The 17,647-nt window shown below is 42.5% G+C and overlaps 1 protein-coding gene across 9 annotated transcripts in view; it reads left to right on the top strand.

Annotated features, from left to right (window-relative positions):
- Window positions 1-17,647, top strand: part of ELAVL2 (ELAV like neuron-specific RNA binding protein 2) — a 138,353-nt gene that overhangs the window by 7,653 nt on the left and 113,053 nt on the right. Inside the window, exon 1 of one of the 9 annotated variants that reach the window (XM_015563774.1) lies at window positions 4,509-4,678. The exons of the other annotated variants lie outside the window; for them this stretch is intronic. The gene's annotated coding sequence lies outside the window, so the exon portion shown is untranslated. Of the gene's footprint in view, window positions 1-4,508; window positions 4,679-17,647 lie in introns of those variants that run through there. 9 annotated transcript variants of the gene reach the window in all.

Consider the following 17,647-nt stretch of genomic DNA (forward strand, 5'->3'; position numbering starts at 1 on the left):
GGTGGCGGGGGAGGCTGGATGGTGTGCTGCCCATAGCAATCCTGTCCCCTCCCAGCTCTTCTGATGGTTTGGATACTCAGTTGGGCAGACCAGTAGTCATCCTAAACCACATATTAGGTGGGCTTTGTTGTTGTTTTGTTTTAGTAACATGGTGTTTGTTTGGAAGCGGGTCACGTAAATTCCCCCCCTTGAAATACTTAACTTTCTGGACAAGAGGACCCTATACTTTGATTTTGCTAATCCTCATCAGAGGCTTTCTCGATCGTTACTATTCAGCTGCCAGTATTGCCACTCTGTGCTCATGCGTTATAAAGCAGTTTGAAATCGAAGGCTTGATGCACTGGTGATGCCACACCCAACTCCTGAATTAACACGATGGAGGACTTTAGATGCGTGGAATGTTCCCTTGCTTTTGTCCAGTTTCATTTGACAGATGTGGAGGTCTTCACTGGTTCTGGTTACCCACAGAACCCACATGTTGTGTACTTGATTGCCAGACTCACCGTTTTGTATGTTGCTCCGTTGGGAAGAACATTTGATTCGGGACACTGGTGTTTGCAACACTAGTTGCTTTTTCTTTCTTGATTTTAAATAATATAAATTTGCTAAGTTGGAAGGCACGTACGCTTGCAAAGCAATATTTCGTTTTAAGGCTTTTGCATATTAAAAGATGCGTGTTTTATTATGCTTTAAATAGGATTGGTAACTTGGAATCGGAACTAAAAATAGGAACTAGTATAGTAAAATTTTATGGAGGTTTTATGGCGTACTTAGGAATTTTTCACTAACAAGAAATAGACAGATTTGGCTTTCAGCATGCAGCATGTATATCGTGACTTTAATTTTAGTAAGGTCACGGGAGATTTTTTTTTTTCTTTTTAAGGGAAGGTGACTCTATATCACTAGCCTGATAACTCCGTCGTTGTATAAAACAAAACAAAAGGTGTCTCTTCTCTGAGAAGCTGTGAGCCAGGTGCCTTCCTATAAGCACCCTCCCCTTCAATACCAATGCCAAGTTTTCAGAGGTTGGTCTATATAAAAATACCTGTTTTTGGTAAAGGCGTTAGTATTTATTTTCTCAGTGCTTTTGTGCTGTTCGCCTTTGCATCCGTTCCATTGATCCTCCTATGTTTTTGGTTTTGGAATGTTGCTGAATAGTTTTGTGTGATGACAGGTACGGGCGTTTCTTGTAAGAAATCTTCATGCAGAGAAGGACAGGTGCTTTGGGAAGGAGTGGAAGAGGTCAAATAACCAAGAAAGTCAAAGGACTAGGTGGCAGTGGGATTACAACCAAACCAATTTGAAGGTTGTCTTATTAATTGTAAGTAACTGTGTTCTTTTTGTTTTTAAATTTGCACTTTCCTTGTACTTGTCTGTGTTGCTCATTTTCCACTGTGTCCTTTTCAGACATATGATGAATAACAAATAAGGTTTGATAGGCCAGGTTCCCTTTCCCACTTTCAGAAATGATTTATTTGAAATAAAACTGGATCACTTTTCTCAATAGACTTATTTATCCGTGAGAGAGTTATAATAAAATGATAGTTAAAAACAAACAAACAAACACGTTGAAGGTTTTGCGTTAGATGAGATAAATTTTGAACTCCTCGGTTGAGATAGCTGTATATTTGTCTCTTGTCTAATCTAACAGTGATAGATTCATATGAGACTTTCCCCTTGACTTAAAAAAATGAGTCCGTCGCATAAACAGGACATGTATATGCTACACGACCAGCATTTTGTTTCCTGCAGAATTTTTGTGGCTGTGAATTGTCCACCACTGATTATTTCAGCAACTTTAACGGCTATATTAATGGAATATCACAGAAGTTCCTCTTTTCATAAATGTCAAACCGATGGACTTCTTTCAGGATGGGATTTTATTTCATTTTGCTTTTATAGTTCGCAGTGGTCAAACTCATTTCAAGCTTCAGTAGACGTTTTCTTGACTAATTTCATTTCCTTATGAGAATAGGGGCAATAGTTGTTTTAGAATTGTTTGCTTCCTTATTATGGAGTTGCTGTAAAATTGCTTGTTAATATTGAGAAGCTCTGAATCTCTGACCATCTGAAGGCTGTGGGCCCTTTTTCCCTCAGAAAATGCAAGTACACAGACTTTTTTTTTTTTTTACAGTTTGTGCCATCTTGCCCTCTGCAGTAAAGAGTGTTAAAATGACGTTTTAGCCCTAGCTGGTTTGGCTTAGTGGACAGAGCATCGGCCTGCGGACTTTAAGGGTCCAGGGTTCGATTCCAGTCAAGGGCACATGCCTGGGTTGCGGGCTTGGTTCCTAGTGGGGGGCCTGCAGGAGGCAGCCAATCAACAATTCCCTCTCATCATTGATGTTTCTATCTCTCTTTTCCTCTCCCTTCCTCTCTGAAATCAATAAAAATATATTTAATATATATATAATGATGTTTTACGGGGGAAATAGGACTTTGAAAATTGGAGTCATCTTCCTACACTGGTGACAGCTGGGCAAAGTCATTCAGATGAGCTCTTATCTGCTGAATTGTTAGTGATGGGCCTCCAGCATTCATCCAAGATAGACTCTAAGATTCCTGGTCTCCTTGTAGTTTGTTTGAAAATCCATTCTGATTTTGTAAACAAATATTACACATGTAAGGTCTTCTTGTGAGTACAGTGCTGCCAGTTCGGCTACTGAGTTGTCTTGCCTCAGTAGGTTTTGTAATTTAGGTTGAAATCCTTAATTTAACAGAGCCAGGTGGAAAAGACTGGGATGGGAGTCTGAAGTTTCCGTCATCTGGTTTTGGCTCAGTTGCCCATGTCCTTGGTTCCTTAACCTTTCTTTAGTATAAAACGGCACCCTCCACATCTCGAGGACTGGTGAAGATGAGCATATGGTGAGATTTTTGGCAGTGGAATGACAACGTTTACTGAATTGGGGGTGGTAATAGGTGGTCCAAATAGATTAGGTTTTATATATTTGGACTTCAGTGTGTTTTATGAACTGTTGTTTTTAGTAATTCTTTATAACATATCATCATGTAATGTATATTTCTGCAAGGAGGAAAGAGGCAGTTCCCAAACTGTAGCAAGATTTTGGGAGAATTGTGACTTTGCACATTTCAGTATGGAAATAGACACAAATATATCTATGATGGTGGAATTTGGATTGGAGGTTTAAAATGCTTTTTTTTTTTCCTTGAAAACACAAATAATGCTAAAAGATATATGTGAAAGTATGAGAATTTAGCCAGCTAACATTTTAGGAATATAATGTCTTAATTTAAATTTTCCATCTTTTTTTTTTTCAATACCAAATCAAATTTTTAAATCTAAGCATTTGCATTAAAATACTTGGTTTATAACATCCTGATTTGAGTTTTGCTTACTCTCTTATCAAGGATTTATTCCTATACATCACAATAGGGAGTTTACACAGAAGTCCTTTATTTTTCTTGCTTGCTTCAATACCTTCTCACCACCCCAAGTGAAAGTCAATGATGGATGCCCTGTCAAGTAGGTTATTGGAAATTGCTCACTTGTTGAGTTTTTAAAGGATGTTTAACACTTTTTTATTCGTTAGGCATCATATGTGCATATCGCAACTACTAGAGGCATTTCTCAAAGCAAATAAATAAATCACAGTGTATTTGCAAATAAATTTCGTGAATTGGGTAAGATGGGAAAAATATTCCTGGAACTGATTGTCCTTGCGCTCCTTTCCAAAGGTGAGGTTTTTTTTTCACGGATGCTGCTTCTCTGTTGGAGGTACCTCTGGTGACCTGGAGGACCACCCACCTTGATTGCAGAACATTTTAAATACACGAAGTTTATTATAGAGTGAGCAAGTTTTTATAACCTGTTCCCAGGTCAGGCCTATTTCTGTAAGAGTTTACTCAACACCATGTTCCCTCCCCTAGGTGCTACTTACCGGTTGATGGTTCACTTTGTTTAAACCCGTGGGGTCCATTCCGGCCTATGGCTGCGAATGACTCATGGACTTTTTCCAAATACCAGGTCATAGGGGCTTTTGACTTTCATCCTCTCCCTGCCATTGTCACCGCAAGGAGCCGGAACTGCCCAGCCTTCCTGCCTTCTCTGTGCTCGTCCCTGCCCTGGAGTCACCTGTCCCTGCTTCTGAGCCCTGGGCTAGTCCCACTTCCAGCCGGCCCTTCTGGGTCATGTGCAGCCTACTCACTTGTCCTTTGCTGTTCTTACTGGGCTGGCACTTTTGCATCAGCTCTGAAGCACCGTGTTACATTTTACTCACGGCAGGATACAGTATCCTTATCCTCTTCGGAGGTTTTCCTTACCCGTGGCCTGAAAATATTAAGTGGAAAATTCCAGAAATAAGCGGTTCACGAGTTTTAAATTGCACGCTGTTCTGAGTTGGCATGATGAAATCTCCTGCCATCCGCTTTGAACGTGAATCATCCCAGCGTCTCCACGCTGCATACACTGTGTACACTTCCTGCCGGCTCGTCGGTGCTTACGTAGCAATCTGGTGGTCCGACCTGCTCTCTCGGTAGGGCGGTGCTTGTGTTCAGATAACCCTTATTTTTACTTACCGATGACCCCCTAGCACAGGCATAGTGGTGCTGGCAGTTTGGAGATGCCAAAGAGACGTCACAGAGAGCTTCCTTTAAACGAGAAGGTGGAAGCTCTTGGACTTCATAAGGCATTTTGTTATCTCACGTCGTCACCATCAGAAGGGTGAGTACCGTATGGGAAGGCATTTTGCGAGAAAGAGACCACATTCACATAACTTCTATTAACAGTACATTGCTGTAACTGTTCTGTTTCATTATTGTTGTTAAAAACCTTACTGGGCCTAATGTGTAAGTTCATCTTTATCACAGGTGTGTCTGTGTAGGAAAGACGGCATTTATAGGGTCCTGTACTATCTGTGGTTTTAGGCACCCATGGGGGCGGGGGGAGTTTTGGAACGTATCCCCTGTGTATAAAGGGGAACGACTATTTTCTGTGACCAGGTGAATTGCTGCAATTAGGAGATGAAGCAGAGAAACAGGTGTAAGTGGACAACAGGTATAAGTTTCCGCCGTAGACCCCAAAGAGTGGCCCATGGGCTGCATCTTGTCTGTAACTGTTTTTTTTGGCCTAAACCAGTGATGGCGAACCTTTTGAGCTCGGCGTGTCAGCATTTTGAAAAACCCTAACTTAACTCTGGTGCCGTGTCACATATAGAACTTTTTTGATATTTGCAACCATAGTAAAACAAAAACTTATATTTTTGATATTTATTTTATAGATTTAAATGCCATTTAACAAAGAAAAATCAACCAAAAAAATGAGTTCGTGTGTCACCTCTGACACGCATGTCATAGGTTCGCCATCACTGGCCTAAACTGTTGTGAATTGTTGATTTAGGTGTTGGGAAGTATCGTGTAAAGATCCAAAGCCATATTTTATGTCTCTTGAGAACTTGGAAGGGAAGAGCAACACTGGGCCCATCACTGCACCCTTTCTATGGAGCGTAGTGTGTTTCACATCAGGATAAATTACTGCCTGGCCTGGGTGGGTGGGTATTCGAGTTTGTGACTCCCCTGCTCTATTGCTGAAGTTTACCTTGATACAAAGACGAAGGTTCTAAAGTCATCATATTCGTCTGATTTTCTTAGTGTTTGCAAATAACGTTAGAGTAGCGTTAGGTTGCTCCTCACACAGCTCTTTAGTCTCGTTTACTTCAGTCAGAGAAGTCTTGTGTCGGAGCTCCCCTCCCTTAACCCCTGATTGCAAGGTTTCTCTTTCCTACAGGAGAGGCGCTTCCCTCCGTTTATCTTCCCTGCCCCTGGCCCCGGGATGTCAGACCTGGCCCCACAGGGAGCAGGGATTTCTTCCTCCCCGGTGCTTGCTTGCTTGTGTTTTGTCAGATGCGTTGGAGTCAGCAGAAGTTGCTTAGTGCTGTGCACACTAACAGGATATGATGAACTGTTTGAAAGAGGCCGGTGGACCCCCTGCTAGTCTCATTGCTGATGGTGTCAGCTTGGAAAAGACATTCCCCCTCAGGTTGCTATAAAAAAAGAACTGATGTGAGAGGTGAGGAGGCCTGAGGCTTCTACTTCTTGTCTCTCCTCTTCCCCCTTCTTTTTTTCAGCCTTCAGCCTTCCTCCTCTCTGGAAACAGCAGGGCACCTTCCGCAAAGCTTTCTCCCACCTGTGCCGTAGAGCGAGCTGCTGCGCCAGAAGCAGAAAGAGGCTCCAAGTGTCGTGTTTGGACCAATGCTGTAATTCTATTTTACAATAAGGAAGGTGGATATGACCAGTCTACGCCTGAGCATAATTGCACAATTTGAATAGCAGAGAGCAACTTTGGTGTGTGTTAACATCTAGATCAGCCGTGGGCAAACTACGGCCTGTGGGCTGGATCCGGCCTTTTGAAATGAATAAAACTAAAAAAAAAAAAAAAGACCGTACCCTTTATGTAATGATGATTACTTTGAATTTATATTAGTTCACACAAACACTCCATCCATCCTTTTGTTCCGGCCCTCCGGTCCAGTTTAAGAACCCATTGGGCCCTCGAGTCAAGAAGTTTGCCCACCCCTGGCTCTAGGTGGACGAATACAGATGACTGCTACGTAGGTAGAAAATGTCAGCGGAGGGCCTTCCCTTTGGTAGCGCGTACAGCACGTACGTTTCTAGTTAACTTTTCGTTCACCCTGGCAAACAGATATGCAGGTCTGTTTTTTCGACCCAGCCCTGATGTAGCTTTTGAGGATGGAGCAATGCCGTGAAAGCCCTGCTCTCCTGGCAGCCGCTGGTGGTAGGCCCATCATAACGAGGAATTAGAATGTGCCCCCATCTTGAACATCTTCGCAAAACCCTTCAACATAACAGGAAATTAATGCTGGCGGTTGTAAAAGTTGTCGCAGCCTCCAGCCCAGCTAAGTTTATTTTTTGTATTTGGGGTATGAGTAAAACTGTTTGCTTATTTAAAAAAATATTTTGGAATTAACTGTGTATATTAAAAAATTATTATAGATGTATTTTGAACTTTTTTTTTTGAATCCTCATCTGAGGACTTTTTTTTTAAATTGATTTCAGAGAGGGAGAGGGACTGGGGAGAGAGAAACATTTATGGGGGAGAGGGATTGGGGGGGAGAGAGAAATACTGATCGGTTGCTGATGCATTCCAACCCGGGATCGCATCTATAACCTAGGTAGGTCACGGCCTGTTGCTTCCGGGACAGGCCTGTGTAGCTTCTCCTGGTAGTTCTGTGTGTATATGTATTTATGTGCCTAGGTTTTCGTGTCTGTCTCGTCCACCCTTCCCCTCACATCTTTTGTTCCTTTTGATGCTCCCGTTTGTGGTCCGAGTAACTATTTTCCTGGTCTGCCAGCCCAGTCACAGGTGGAGAATACTCATGCAGCACGGAAACGGCCAAGTTTTAAGGTGCGGCTGGAGAGAACCGCCACCGCGATTGTCTTAATTTTGCTGCTGTTCTAGGAAGAGCTGATCCCAGGCAGGTGTGTGGAACCACATGACACCCCTAAAGTTTCCCCATAATTTTATTCTCTTGACAGCATGGTGAGCCAGGAATCTCCTCTGGGTATCACATTTTTCAAAACACCTAGAAAATACTTCTAAAGATGATAACGTTCCTTTGGCTTCCTCCCTTTTAGTGCAGTTTCAGTGGCAGGAAGGAAGGAAGGGACCGTCGGAAGCTGGGGTGCTTTTAAGAGCACTGATCTGTGCCTTCCCTTCGAGTCTTCCTCATGCCCACGGCCACGGCCATCCGGAGCGCGGGTTCTCAAGGCCGCTGCTGATGGTCACTTTCTCGTGCCAGTTCTTCCTGTCCTTAGGTCCGGTGTGGCTGTTCTGCATTAGCATTTACATGACTTTGCCCCTTTCCTTCTGCAAGGTGATTGACCATCCCATACGCCCGCTGTATCTCCTTGGGCTGCTGGAGCTGGCCAACTGAGACTAATAGGTGTCCTTGGACTTCATAAAAGTTTGGCTCATCTACCAGTATTGTTTTATGGACAGTAGGGGGCAAAGTTTGATGTCATGGTGCACAACATAGATTTGTGATCGAGGGAAGAAAAGGAAAGAGATCTTTTTTCTTTCGTGCAACTTCTGAAGTAACTTCTAAAGGACTGCCTCTTAAGCCTGCAATTAGAGGAAGAGATTTTGAATGGGACAGTCAAGTTGGCAGTGTATTGGAAGGTGCCCCAAACAGCCTCCTGTTTTTAGTTGCTGAGAAACCTGGCTATTAGGACAGAAAACCGGATGGAGTCCGTAATTGAAGGTGGTGCACCACCGGCAGTGATGGAACCAGGAGTCAAGCAGCATTTCCTGTAGCGACAGTGGTGACACCCAGGGCTCCTGTTCTGCCGGGGCCTTCCCAAGGCTCCTTGGGATCACGAATTTATAGACGAGGAAAGTGAGGCTCAGGGGTCAGGTGATTTGCCCAAAGATTCACCCTCCTGAGTGGGGAAGTAGAACCGAGGTCTGTGACCCCAGAATCATGTTCTTACCACCTCTGGTAGTTCTGTTGGTTGTAGTTTAAGGTGGTCGAAGCCAGAGACACACCCAAGAGGCAGCCCAGCAGCTGTATCTCGACTCCAAGCCTATAGCTTGGTTCCTCAGTGTGGAGGCTGTTGTAAGCAGATTTTTGTGTTGGAAGCTTTACCTGGAGCCACCCCCCCCGCCTCCCGCCGGTAGAACGCCCACCACCTCTTTCCCCAGCGCCAGGATCCTGACTTCACCTTATTTTAGGCCTGTGACAAGGTGACTTCTAGAAGGATCCCATCACAGGCTGGCGTCTTCCTGTTGCCAGCTGGCAGTCTTGACTTGGAAGATTACTTTTTGGAACCGTATGAAGTATGGATTGGTTATTTTCTATAAGCGAGAGAATGAAGACACTGTGTTCAGACTTATTTTAGGATGCTATTAAAACTAAGGAAAAAATGATCAAAATACTGTATGTTCTATTCCTGGTGAAAGTGGCATTTAGATAACCCCAGCTCATTGTAGTAGAGAATCTGGAAGGGCTATTCCTAAAACTTGTTAAGTTTCTGAAACTAATATGTTCCAAACCTGGTGGGCTTTTAGAAACATACTGTTCTGAGAAAAAAAAAATTGCAGGTCAGGTGCTTAGTAGGATGTATGATGTCCAAACTCAAATCAATAAAATATCCACCAGTAAAGATTGTTACTGATTTACCTTGTTTCTCCAACTTAGCTATCATACAAATTGGGTGGAGGGTAGATGGGGAAGACAGCAGATTCATGGTAATCTTTTCATTCTTCCCCAGAAAGGAGACATCTGTCTTGTTTATTATTTTTATTTCTTGCATTTAATTGTACTACTTGTTTGCATTAGAAAGTCAGGAAATATTTGTTTAATTCACTTGAATTCCAAGTTTGGCATGAAAATAACGTAGAGAAAAAGTAAGATAATACAGTGCTTGAAACTTGCTCTCAATTGAGGAAGTTTTATTTGCACAAGTTAACCCTGTGGATAGGTGATTTAGCCCAGAGATCTGCATAGTCTAGAGCTTGTATTCTCTTCGCTTGGGGCTTTGAAATAATGCTGTCCTTTTCTGATTTTTAAGTATAATTTATCAGCACTTTTGAAAGCATTTTTCCAGTGTATTGGTTGAGGTGTAAGCACTAAAGAGGAATGTCTGTTACGCTTTTTGCCTAGTTTAAAGGACTTGACCAACTCACCCAGAATTGTAGTTTGTCATTTGATTGATTGATTTAGTTAGTTTGTGAATAGCTTTTTATAGACGCCCTCTGACAGATCTTGACAACCCTTTTCCATTTCTTCACAGTATTGTGTGTTTCCCAGTATTCGTTTAAATTTAAACTAATCACTAATACTGTATTAATTTGGGACAGTTTTTAAAACACTTGTTGGGGTGGGAGAAACATAGGGCGTTTTCTTCGTAGAAACCTTGGGAGACATTTATTTATTTTGAAAAAGAATTTTTTCTTAAAATGACCTGAATGGCTTTTGGGCAGCCCCTTAATCCTAAAAGGTTTTTTTTTTTTTAAAAATTTATTTTATTGATTTTTTACAGAGAGGAAGGGAGAGAGATAGAGAGCTAGAAACATCAATGAGAGAGAAACATCGATCAGCTGCCTCCTGCACATCTCCCACTGGGGATGTGCCCGCAACCCAGGTACATGCCCTTGACTGGAATTGAACCTGGGACCTTTCAGTCCACAGGCCGATGCTCTATCCACTGAGCCAAACCGGTTTCGGCCCTAAAAGGTTTTTTATGTTTGTAAGAGATTGATAGACTCTGGGAAATTGCTCTAAGTAATCAGACAAAAACAAGGAAGAAAAAAAAAGGTTTCAGAAAGGAGGAGGAAGTGAATTCTCCATGTAGCTTGTTCCCTCATCCTCACAATTCATCAGAATTAAACATACCGTGAATTTATGACATTACTGTCTTTCCAGCTTATTATGTGATCATTCTACTTACTAGAATCTACAAGGTGGGGCAAAAGTAGGTTTACAGTTGATGGAGTGGAAAATAATGCAATTATCTATATAAAACCCTAATAGGCAGATAGACTGAATGGTGGAACAACCGGCGGAGGGGTGGGGTTGGGGCTGGCAAGTGGGCAGCGCCAGGCCAGCCAAGGCCGGTGTGAGCAAGGGCTCTGATCACCCCACCAGTTGCCCCACAGATCGGCCCTGATCGCCGGCCAGGCCTAGGGACCCTACCCATGCATGAATTTTGTGCACCGGGCCTCTAGTTAATAAATAATAATACAAGAATAAACAATGTGTTTTGCATACTCATAACTGTAAACCTACTTTTGCCCCACACTGAATTCTTTTTTTTTTAAATATATATATTTTTTATTTATTTCAGAGAGGAATGGAGAGGGAGAGAAAGAGATAGAAACATCAATGATGAGAGAGAATCATCGATTGGCTGCTTCCTGCACGCCCCTACTGGGGATTGAGCCCACAACCCGGGCAAGTGCCCTTGACTGGAATCGAACCTGGGATTCTTCAGTCCACAGGCTAATGCTCTATCCACTGAGCCAAACCAGCTAGGGCCCACTTAATGCATTAGTATCTTCAGAGAGGTGGATTCTGGTTGCTAGAACAATTGTCTTGTTTTTAATATTATGTGGTAATCAAAACTTTGAATCCCTGTTAGTTTAATCATCTAGAATTGTTTCACTTGGATGGAGCATTTTTCTAATTGGGTCTTATTTCCTCACAGCTTTTAGTTCTCACTTCCTTTTTCCTAAGGTGCCGATGGAAGTCATGGGTATGTGCACTGCAGCCTCCACCCTGGAAAAGGGGGAGCTGGGAGAGCTGGCAGCATGTTTCAGTTCAGGAGAGAATTCTAACGCTGCTCCCTGCAGTGCTGGGACCACAGGGATGAGGGTTAAGGGCTGGTGTGGGAACTGGGGCTGGGTAGTAACTTCCTGTTGACTTGCGTGTCTGGCCTTTTCTTAATGGTTCTGTAAACTAGTTTGCATCTTTAGGATACCTCTTCAGTGTTTTCAACTACATTGGAAGCTCCTTGATATCAGTGATTCTGCCTTACAGCTTTATTCCTTGAACCTAGGGCCTCCTTCTTTAAAATAAAGATGAATGTTATAAAATTACATATGCCAAAGGTAAATATTGTATATAAGGTGCCCTCCCTCCCTCCTGCCCTCCCTCCTTCCCGCCCTCCCTCCCTCCCTCCCTCCCTTCCTTCATGGTGTACTCAGTCTCAGAACTCCAGCTGCTATGAAATTGCCATGTATAATACACACATTCAACCGGTTGGGGCTAATCAGTATTCTTTTTAAGAATATGTATTTTTATTAATTTCAGAGTGGAGAGGGGGAGAGAGAGAGAAACATCAATGATGAGAGATAATCATTGATCGGCTGCCTCCTGCATGCCCCACACTGGGGATTGAGTCCGCAACCTGGGCATATGCCCCGATCGGGACCAATCCCTGACCTCCTGGTTCATAGATCAACACTCAAACACTGAGCTATGCTGGCTGGGCGCTAATCACAATTCTTAATGTATAAACTGAGCATTTTGATATTTTTTTAAATGGACATTAATTATTACTATACAATAGTAATTAATTGCTGTAGTAGTTAATTTAATTGTTTTAAGATACCTTTTGCATTAACAGTGCTGTTTCTCTCCATCCATCCCTATGAATAATTAATACTTGACCATATCTATTTGCAGTCTCCTACCTGGTGAGTTTAACAATTTACTTGGGCCACACAGGAGAAGATATGGCGTGATACTTCTGTAACCACTTTGCTTAGATGGAGACTCTGCTTTTAGACATGTATTTATGACCTGTTTTATACAGCTTCAAAGCATGCTATATTTAAAAAAAAATATTGTTGCTTCAGGACCCGACTGAAGTGGCTGTGTTTGCCAGGATGAAAGAGGCAGGCTCCAGGGATGACCGCCAGCCAGTCATTTAATAGCAGCATGAAACCATGAAACCATATCTGGCTGTCCAAAGAATGGCTGCTTTCTGCTCAACCCGGAGTCGTTTTTGGAGCCCTTAGAGAAGTTGGGAGCTCAGGTGGATGTTCTGATCACAGAAGGCGAACCTGGAGAAGGGTTTGTTGGGCTGGCTGCACCCGTGGTTTACGCCGGGTCCCCACACACATGCACACAGTCCAGGGTATATCAGCAGCTCCATCTGCTATGTCCTAGGCCTGCCGTGACATAGCACTGTTTGTTCTAAAGCAACTCATTTTAAAGCTGCAATATGTTAAATGGGCAGCCCTCCATGGAAGGCCTTGGGTGTGTTGGCAGTTTATCAACAGCAGGGTTGTGATCCTGTCACTTCTGGTTAATGAAGGCTTTTTATTTAGCTCAGCAAATCGTATCTCCTGTTCGCATCCACTCTGTACATGGTGAACTTGAAAGGGATGTTGGTGACTTCTTATTAATTAGTAGCCATCAGGGCGCTTGCGATAGCCGCTTTGGTATATTTCTTCTGCTGAGACACAGCTTGTCTTAGACCAGGAAAACCCCCAGATGATTAAAATAATCCTTTGTGTGTTGACTTTTGGAATGGTTTTGTAGCTTTCCTCTTAGGTGGCCATTTCCTCCAGCCTCAACTTCACTTCCATTTCAACATTCCTAGCGGGAGGTTTCATCAGAGCATTTACTTTCCTGAGGCAGCAATTTGACTTTTCAACAATTTGTTATTTCTGGACAGCCCCCAAATAATAAACATTTTGTGTTTATATTTAACATGCATTTCTTAAATATAGCAAATTCAGGGACGTCAGAGAATTTGCGCACTGGAGACGTCCTTCCCCAGTGTCGGCCAACACCCTCATTTCACGCGTGCGGAGCAACTGATGCTAAAGATGTGTTGCCTCCTGACTTATGAGTAGTGACAGCGGCTGGTCTCCAGACCTGTGGCCGGTTCCTGATGTGTCTTTTCTTCCCCCAATGCCCTCTCCTCTACACTGCTGCCTTACTTGTTTCATTTTTAAAATGCAGGCCAATGCCTTGTTGGGACTGTAAATTGCTAAGTTTTTAGTAGTTTTTTTTTGGCAGCAACTAGCATAATTAAAAAGGCAAATAGACTGCAGACCAGCAATTTCTAACTTTGAATTTATGTTTTTGCTCTCTTGTGTAAGGTATGTATTGTAAGTATATTTTGAAATACTGAAACCTTAAGTGTTTATCGGTAGCGGTTTGGTTCGATTCATTTGGGTGAATCTACTCAATAGTCATCTATAAAGAGAGATTTCTCTGTGTGCTGATATTTAAATGTAAAAACCAAGAGCAAAGAGCATTATAGAAAGATCTGTCCCTCCGTATTTGCTTTCCTCATCAGTGCTTGTCCACTTTTGTGTTCCCTTGGAAAATGTTAAAATTGTTAATGAATCTGTTAACCTCTGGGGTGTGTGTTGGAAGAATTAGATTTCAGTCTCTCATTTTGTAAGGGTCAGCAGTTACTATTTTTTTTGCATCACATTATGCTTTTTTTTTTAATTTTCAGAAATATTAACACATAATTAGAAATAACTTCAAAAGATAACCCCCCTTCTATTTTCCACAGCATTTTAATAGATCCTCAACATTCTCTGCATCTAAACTGTTTATTAGTTAGTGTTCAGTGCCTGTGTGGAGCCGAGCTTTATGCCATGTCTTTGGGAGTTTGGAAGCAGTACGATATGGATGTTCTCCTTAAGTCTAGCTGGCAGCCCATAGGCAGGACCTGGGATGAGTTGATTATGGGGTTCGGTATGGGCTGCTGCATGGTTGGGAAAGGGTTCATGAAACCAGGCAAATAAGCATGGCACTGTTGGGGAGGTTTTATGTAAGTGGAGGGAGACTTTTTTCTCTAGGAGAAAAGGAGGGGAATTCAGCATGATGTCCTTCCTAGCATTAAAAAAATATTTTTATTGACTTCAGAGAGGAAGGGAAAGGGAGAGAGAGATAGAAACATCAATAATGAGAGAGACTCATCAATTGGCTGCCTCCTGCACGCCCCCCAATGGGGATCAAGCCCGCAACTTGGGCATGTGCCCTGACCGGGAATTGAACCATGACCTTCTGATTCGTAGGTCAAAGCTCAACCACTGAGCCACGCCTGTTGGGCCTTCCTAGCATTTAAAAAAAAAAAAGTTCCCACTGATCTCTAGAGAGGGACATGGGTGAGTGCTGTGACCAGGTGCTGTCACTAGCAAGTTTTACCTTGGCCCGAGTCTTAGGGCTGTCTTTGGGGCTGTGCACCAGCTCTCAGAAGTTTCTTGTAGCACTAGCGCTCTATGAGTTATTCATATATTTTTTAGAGTGCTCCCAACACTTCACTTTCTATAAATATACACATGCCCGCACATCTACGTACACACATTTGGAGCACTTGGGAAGGTCACATGAGCTAAAAATGCACCTTGGAGTAGTTCACCTAAGCATTTTCTTTTTCCTACATTGCTTTCATTGTCCTAGTTTGTTTCTTAAATAGAAATCGACTAAATGGTACTGTGGGTGTATATAGAATCTTAACCTCTTTTGTCAGCTGTTGAGCACACCTGCGCTTCAAAAAACAACTTGCCAATGCATTTATTTCCTCCCCTAATTAGTCATAGGATTAGGTGGGTAAGAAGGAGGAAGGTGAGATATCACCCAAACCACCATGGTCGGGCAGGGCTCCACTCGTCTGTTCCAAGTTGCTGTGGTAGTTGGGAGAAGGAATTGCCACAGTAGCCCCTTCTTCCTTTAAAATGCAAATTGGGGGTGGTGGTGGTGAGTGGATACCCAGTTATTTCTCTCTGTATGATTCCACATTTAATATTCTGGTAGAATTAATTTCTTTCAAGTTTCATATCTGCTCATTTAGATATTTTCTGCATTTTATTTAGATAACAAATTCCTGAGCATTATCTTTTCAAATGTTTGTACATGTATATACCCTGATCTGAATGAAACATAACTTATTCTTAAAGATACTGATTTCTATTTAAAAGTAAAGTTCTTTGCTAGGATACCTGTGGTGGATGGGTGAGGATTATTGATATTTTGGATTTCACGTTGCAAGAAACTAACTTCTCTGAAAATTCTGAAGTCCTTTGAGGGCAAAGAGATACTTTTTTTTTTATAAAGTGTATTTTTTTTTACTGATTTCAGAGAGGAAGGGAGAGGGAGAGATAGAAACATTAGTGATAAGGGAGAAGCAACCCTGGGCTCCCTCTTGCACAGCCCCTACTGGGGATCAAGCCTGCAACCCTGGCATCTGCCCTGACTGGGAATGGAACCATGACCTCTGGTTCATAGGTTGGCGCACAACCACTGAGCCACACTGGGCACTTTTATATTGTGATAGTTCCTTGTACACCATACATAGCTTGATATTTATTGAGTGAGTAATAGTAAAACTTTTATTCCTTTCAAACAAAAGACTCAATATAAGCATTCATCACTTTTTTAATTTTGGAAATCCCTGTAGCTATAAAAATGAAATCTTCAAACTGAGACAATTCTGCCTCGTTTAGAAGAAGGCAGCAATTTATCTATAATCTTTTGATCTATATATCTTTATATCTATATATATATGTATAAAATTATAAAATTTGAGGTGATCACCAGTAGTGGTCCTTCTTTGTGTGTTTGTTTTTATATTTCACTAGAGCAGTGGTTATCAACCTGTCGGTTGCGACCACTTTGGGGGTTGAATGACCCTTTCACAGGGGTTGCCTAAGACCATTGGAAAACACATATATAATTACATATTGTTTTTGTGATTAATCACTATGTTTTTATTATGTTCAATTTGTAACAATGAAATTGGGGGTCACCACAACACAAGGAACCGTATTAAAGGGTCGTGGCACTGCACTACACTGCACTACAGGCCGGGTGCACAAAATTTGTGCGCTTGGGGGAGTTCCCTCAGCCCGGCCTGTGCCCTCTCACAGCCCGGCAGCCCTTGGGGTATGTCCAACAGACGGGGAGCGGGCCTAAGCCGGCATTGGACATCCTTAATGCTGCTGCGGAGGCGAGAGAGGCTCCCGCCACCGCCGCTGCGCTCACCAGCTGTGAGCCCGGCTTCTGACTGAGCCGCACTCCCTCTGTGGGAGTGCACTGGCCACCATGGAGCAGCTCCTGCATTGAGTGTCTTCCCCCTGGTTGTCAGTGTGCATCATAGTGACCGGTCATTCTGCCATTCAGTCCATTTGCATATTAGCCTTTTCTTATACAGTTGGGGCCTTGACTTACGAGTTTAATTCGTTCTGAGACTGAGCTCTTAAGGAGCTCGTTAACTCAAATTACTCTGTCAACTCAAAGCAAAAAGTCGGCAGAGAGACTGCTGGTATCTCAAAAAACTCGTTAGTTGGGACACTCATAGGTCAAGGCCCCACTGTATAGGATACTTCCAAGTGTTTCTGGGTAAGGCTATCTCTAAAGGCAAAGGGCTGTTTTGAGAAATAACGTCTGGAGGGCAGTGCATCTGTTACTTAATCCAAATAGAAATGAAAAGCAAAAATGGAAGGAAGGATGGGTTGCGATGCCATTCACCATATTGAGGCTTAAAACTGGGCCCAGCTCTAAGGTTTATGGGCACATAATGGACCTCTGATCTGAAAAGCCCAAAAAAGGTGCCCTTGCTTTGCAAGAGCAGGAAGAAATAAATGAGAATGAGATCCTCTGAGGACACTTAGAAAACATTCCCTTCCCTTGAAGGAAGGTACCCATTATTGAAAGAAGATAGATCTTAATTACTGTTTGAATAAGAATTTAATTCATTATGTGCTTCCCCAAACTAAATTTGAAGTTTAGTTTTAAGCCTTCATGAAACTTACTTTGAGTAGTCGAGTTTTTCTAATTAAGTTCATTTGCTGAAAGGGATTCCAAGTCATCAGAAGTAGCTTTCTGTTCTCACGCTACCTAGGCTACAACAAGGTAACATCAGTAAGGATGAGGACAATGACCTAGAGCAGCGGTTCTCAACCTGTGGGTGGGGGTCGAACGACCCTTTCACAGGGGTCGCCTAAGACCATCGGAAAACACATACATAATTACATACTGTTTTTGTGATTAATCACTATGCTTTAATTATGTTCAATTTGTAACAATGAAAAAACATCCTGCATAGCAGATATTTACATTACAATTCATCACAGTAGCAAAATTACAGTTATGGATTAGCAACGAAAATAATTTTACGGTTGGGGGTCACCACAACATGAGGAGCT

This window comes from Myotis davidii, unplaced genomic scaffold (genome assembly GCF_000327345.1).
Source record: "Myotis davidii unplaced genomic scaffold, ASM32734v1 scaffold1518, whole genome shotgun sequence".
Taxonomy (NCBI): Eukaryota; Metazoa; Chordata; class Mammalia; order Chiroptera; family Vespertilionidae; genus Myotis; species Myotis davidii.